This window comes from Coptis chinensis, chromosome 9 (genome assembly GCF_015680905.1).
Source record: "Coptis chinensis isolate HL-2020 chromosome 9, ASM1568090v1, whole genome shotgun sequence".
Taxonomy (NCBI): Eukaryota; Viridiplantae; Streptophyta; class Magnoliopsida; order Ranunculales; family Ranunculaceae; genus Coptis; species Coptis chinensis.
The window spans coordinates 42,860,842-42,866,841 of NC_141464.1; positions in this window are offsets into that span (position 1 = coordinate 42,860,842).

The window sequence follows — 6,000 nt, forward strand, 5'->3', positions numbered from 1 at the left end:
CTTGAATGCCGGACTTTTTGGGAACAACGTGGATAGGACTAACCCAGTCACTATTAGAGATAGGGTATATGATACCCGCATCAAGTAAACATAAAACTTCCTCCCTCACCACCTCTTTCATAACGGGGTTAAGGCGACGTTGTGGTTCTCGCGATGTCTTTGAGTCGTCATCTAGATGTATGTGATGCGTGCATACACTAGGGTCTATTCTTTTGATATCATCTAAGGACCATCTGATAGCGGAGCGGTGTTCACGAATGACATGAATCAAACGTGCTTCTTCGTCGGTAGTCAAGTGAGAAGAAATTATTATAGGGTGACAACCATCGGGATCGAGATGCACGTACTTCAAATCAGAGGGTAGATCTTTTAAATTTGGAGTTGGAGGAATGGGGATTAAGGATTCGTGAGGGGCCGTCTTTTCAATGGAAAAGAGTGAGTCTGGTTCTTCTGAATCAGATGGTAACACAATAGTAGGGTCAAATAGTGGTGATGACTCTAATAATGTGTGGGCATCCTTAATGTACGAGTCATCGTCAAACTCAGGATTATTAAAAGAAAGAAATTGGTGTACCTCGTCTTCAGGAAAAGAGTTTGTGAAATAATCCTGTGCCAGACTATCAACCAAGCTAATCTCACCTTTCATTATAGGATCGGGAAATTGTTTCATTAATTTGAATGCATTGACTTCGACAGAAAGGTTCCCGAAAGACAATGTCATTGACCCGTCCTGACAATTTTTGAGAGCGTTAGCAGTTGCCAGAAATGGACGTTCCAAAATGATAGGAATGGAGTCACAGGCTACTTCGGTATCTAGAATGACAAAATCAACTGGGTAGTAAAAATCTGGACCTTGATTATGACGTTTTCTACTATGCCCTTTGGGTACTTGATGGAGCGATCCACGAGTTGTAGAGTCATATTGGTAGATTTTAATTTATGAAGAACTAACTGCTTAAATAAATAGTAGGGAAATAGGTTAACACTGGCACCTAGGTCTAAAAGTGCGGTAGCGGTATATTTGTTGCCCAACGTGCATGGTACAGTTGGTCGACCTGGGTCCTTGTATTTAACCACATCATTGGTAGTAGTAATCGAGGGAAACTGTTCAGTGAGGAACGCTTGTTGAGGAACATTCGTATGACGTTTGGTTGTGCACATGTCCTTCAAAAACTTGGCATGCTTGGGCAAATGCTTAAGCGCATTTAGAAAAGGTAGGTTTATGGTCAAATTTTTGAAGATTTCGCAGATCTCATCAAAATGTTCGTCAGGTTTGTTCTTTGCCAAATGGGCAGGGAATGGAGCTTTAGGGCGGAATCACGCATATGGATCAGTGGCGTCTTTCCTTAGGGACGTGGATGTAGATTTGGAAGGAACAACTTTGTCCACTACAAGTTGCAAGGTAGGAATTGGAAGGACGTCAGCCACGGCTTCCGTTGATTCGATGTCTGGCATATGTATGTGATTGTCTACGATTCGGCCAGAACGAAGAGTGGTGATGGCATTTATCTCACCATGGCAGGGATTACTAGATCCTGGTGCATTGTTGAGTTCAAAGGCAGTGTTTGTAGGCTTAGGGTTTGGAACTGCTTGGCCAGGGAACAAGCCCTTTTGACTTTTATCCTGTGCTAACAGGTGAAGAGACTGTTGGATAGATGCTAGGATTTGATTATGTTGATTCATGTAAGTCAGAAAAGTTTCAACTATTTTATCTACAGTGGATTGTACTAGTAGAGCAACAGGAACAAGTTCACGGTTATTGTTTACGAGTTGATTTTGGTAGCCATATCCTTGATTAGCGGGAACAAGGCTGCGGTTGTTTTCGTACCCTATATTTGCGTTGTTGGGAAAATTACTTTACTGGAATTGCGGAGGATTTCCTTGACGGTAGGAATTGTAGTTCGCGGGTGGTCGTACAGGAGCGTTGTTGACACCCGGAGGAGCTTGTTGTTGGGCAGGGGGGCCCAAGCCAAATTCGGATGTTGTCGCCAAGGTGCATTAGGGATGTTGAAAGGACAAGCCTCTTCAGATGGTTGGGGAGTGCACTCGTATACCAAGGGATAGTAAGTCAGTTTTGGTGGTAAAAAAAACTGTACCAAATTGAAATCCTCGTTTTATCAAGGGGCACTCATATACCAAGCGGCGCCATTTTATTTGCATTTGATATACCTTTGACGCGAAATAAAAAATGGACCGGGTAGATGAAATGTCAAGTATACCCCTAACGCGAAATAATTAACGGCCTTGCCCAGATGAAACGACCTGGTGTATTTAGTATGAACAATCATTGTTCATACCTTTAAGCAGGTGTGAACACTCATTGTTCATACCCCCAATTACAAACATTAGCTATGAACAATGAGTGTTCATACCTATTGGAGCTATGAACAATGATCCAATAGGTATGAACATTGATCCAGTTATGAACATGGATTGTTCTTACCTATTTGGGAGTATGAAAATCACTATTCATACATCAAAAGTGTTCATACATCAAACATGAACAATCATTGTTCATGACTACTTTTAATTTTTTTTCAATTGGTAGGTATGAACATTGATTGTTCATAGTCCTTGGGTATGAACATTCAATGCTCATAGTCCTTTGGGTATGAACATTGATTGGGTATGAACATTCAATGTTCATAGTCATTTGGGTATGAACATTCGATGTTCATAGTGAACATTCAATGTTCATAGTCCTTGGGTATGAACATTCAATGTTCATAGTCCTTTGGGTATGAACATTCAATGTTCATAGTCCTTGGTCCTTTAGGTATGAACATTCAATGTTCATAGTCTTTGGGTATGAACATTGATTGGGTATAAACATTGAATGTTCATAGTCCTTTTGGTATGAACATTCGATGTTCATAGTCCTTGGTCCTTTGGGTATGAACATTCAATGTTCATACATCAATATATTATATAAGGTATATTCACCTATTTGGATATGAACAATCATTGTTCATACACCAGCAGAAGGTATGAACACTCATTGTTCATAGTAAAATGACAGAAAGGGTAAAATAAAAAAATATTTATTTTAAATCCGGGTCATTTGTCCTTGAGGGTTATTTTCACGGAAGGGTATAACTGCCATTTACCCAAAATTTGTCCTTGTTTGAAATAGTGGGTTCGTGAGTTACTTTTCCCCAAAATTTGTCCTTGTGAGTTACTCACAAAAAACCGTGTCCTCTAGACTTCATTTTCCCCAAAATTGGGCCTTAGGACCAATTTCTTGATAATTTAATGTCAAGAAAATCCTCACAGTTCTTTGATTTTTGGGCAATGCTGTTTTGCCAGTTCCTCGAGTCGTGTTCGGTCACAACCGTAAAACATACTCAGAATTTATAGAGGATTCGAACCCCTACTGCTAAATAAACTTTTTTTAGTCCAGTCAGCGGGCAACCAACTGATCGGATATATGTATTAACAAAATAGCTAATGCAAAGAGGGAAGAAGTCACTTGCTGGTCTAGAATCACCTACTTCCGGCTGGATAAAGTAGCCACCCATCTCATTCATCTTTTTCTTCGCTACCCACCAGTGGATAATCGATCACTTCTGTCAGCGGGTTCAGGTCTTGACTCAACTTCTAAGGATACGGTGGTGGGAGAGGAGAAGATGGTGGATCGGACAAGGGAGGAATTTTGTTTTGCAAATCTTTGCTTCTTAAGGTATATGATTTTAATTAGTGACATTTGGGGTTTTTTCTTTAGTTACAAATGTTTGATGAAATGCCTCTAAAGATTAGCACATATTCTCAATTTTTCTAATGGTGTATATGGAGCTTTTCATATTGGTGCATCGACCGAAAATGGCGTTTAAATATGCTGAATACGTCATATTTTCTTTGTAGATTGCTATCTTTTTGTATATTCTTAAAGCATCTTTATAAACTTAAGCGTTCAGTTTTAGTGCATATTATCGTCAGTCGTTGTTTTCAAGTTATACATTAGAGCAATACTCTAAATCAACTGTTAATAAATTGATTGGGCTGGAGTCTTCCATTCCATAATTAAACATGAACGGAAATGTTTTTAGCCTAGAGTTATACTTTCCTGCTTAAACTAGCTGGTGCGAACAAATGTAGTTTATAGTCAATTTGTCACATAAGTATTAATGAGAACCCTGGGTAGTAGCGAATGTTAGTTACGGTCATAATTTCTTTAGTTTGCGTGAACCAGAAGCTTCACCAAATCAGTGTATTTCCTTTTTGAATGATGAATATGTTTTTAGTTATTTAGTTTTATGGTTGCTATCTGTGTTAGATTTCTCTTAATAATAAGAAAATAAAACTAAATGGTTTGTATGACTGAGTAGATGTTTAACAATGTTGATATTATAGCTAACTCATGGTCTTTGATAACTGTAAAAATGACTAGTCTACCTACGAAATGAACTATGAATTCACAACGTAAGTAAACTAAACTTATACTTTTACGTGCTTGAGTTATCAAAGATTTCTACTCTCAATCCTATGAGATATAGTGGAGTAGATAAGTTCGTTTCCACTCTAGTGCTCTAGCATGGATGTTTTCTAATCTAACTAGTCGTTTTTAAGTCTATGAGAGTTTTACTGAAGGGAATTATACTACGATGCAACTACCCACAAGATGCAACTAGTCGGTTATCGTAATACTAAGGGAATGCTACGTTGATTCTATGATAAGGAGTTAGAGGGGATTGATTCCACCATAACTCAACTTAATCCACTAACGATTTAATCGTCAGAACCGAATTGAATCGCCTTGCAACAATTGGTTATTCCTAATCCCTAATTATACATGGCATTTCTACCAATTATAACTAGCATGTGAACAATTAAACCCATTCTCATGGTGAACTAATCATTTCTAGAGTGGAATAGAAAATACGATGACTCTAACGATAATCGGACTCAAGCTTTCATCAAGGCTTCACAACCCCTCTAATGGAGGTTTAGCCTTGAATCATTCATAATCATTTCCATTTATATTAAAACTAAACATAATATAAAGCATTGAAATTTATTTAATTAAACAATAATGAAATCTAATTTAATGACTAAATTGAACTAAGGACATGAATTGAAATTAGATCTAGAATTGGAATTGACAAAATCGAAATGGATAAAGAATACTACTTTATTGATCTAATCAAATGAAGAACAAGATTCAAGGTTTAATCTAATAAGGGATTTGAAACTAATTAAAGAAAACAATTAAATCTAGATCTAGAAGCTATTTTAATGGCTACTTTCTATTCTAAGCTATGAACCCCTAATTCTCTACTAATTAATCTACCATTAACAAAGACTTAAGCTCTTGTTCTTATACATTCAGATCCAAAATTCGTGCATGGGCTTGGAGCCAGGGTTTGGGCCAGAGAATCAGGCCCAAAACCCAATTCTTTCAGTCCAAAAAGGCCTCTTCAGCTGCAGTTGACTTCCACAGACTTTTCGTCCACTTCTGCTCCTCTGATTGGGTCAAGGCTTAGACCATTACAAAGCTCTTTCCGAGCCGGTCGTTTTGACATAAGGTATGCCCAATTCCGAGGTCTGAGTCCAAAGATACGGCTTTGGAAGTTTCACGACTTTTGCTCCTCAGATCTCGCTAAAAGTGGTACATTTTCGCACATAATGGACTTTGAAGCCCGAAATGCATAAAAACGCGTAATCGGTGTTAACTCTTACTTATTATTCACATAATTGGTCTAACAAGATGATTATTAAGGGGTTAAAACTACAGTTTGGGCTCTTATCAAACCACCCCTTAAAACAACATTTTGCTTGTCCTCAAGCAAATATGAGAAATTAGAATAAGTGACCAAAAATGGAGTTCTAACTACTCTCGTTTTATTTGAGAGCGATTGCATTGACCATATGCAACAAGGCCTTAAACCACTAGGAATTCCCTAGTGGACGAAGTTATAGCCTCGTGAGAGTTTTTCGATGAAGGTACTCACAAACTTCATCTATACTACAACGACTAAGAAAATAAAACTATTGTTTCCTTAT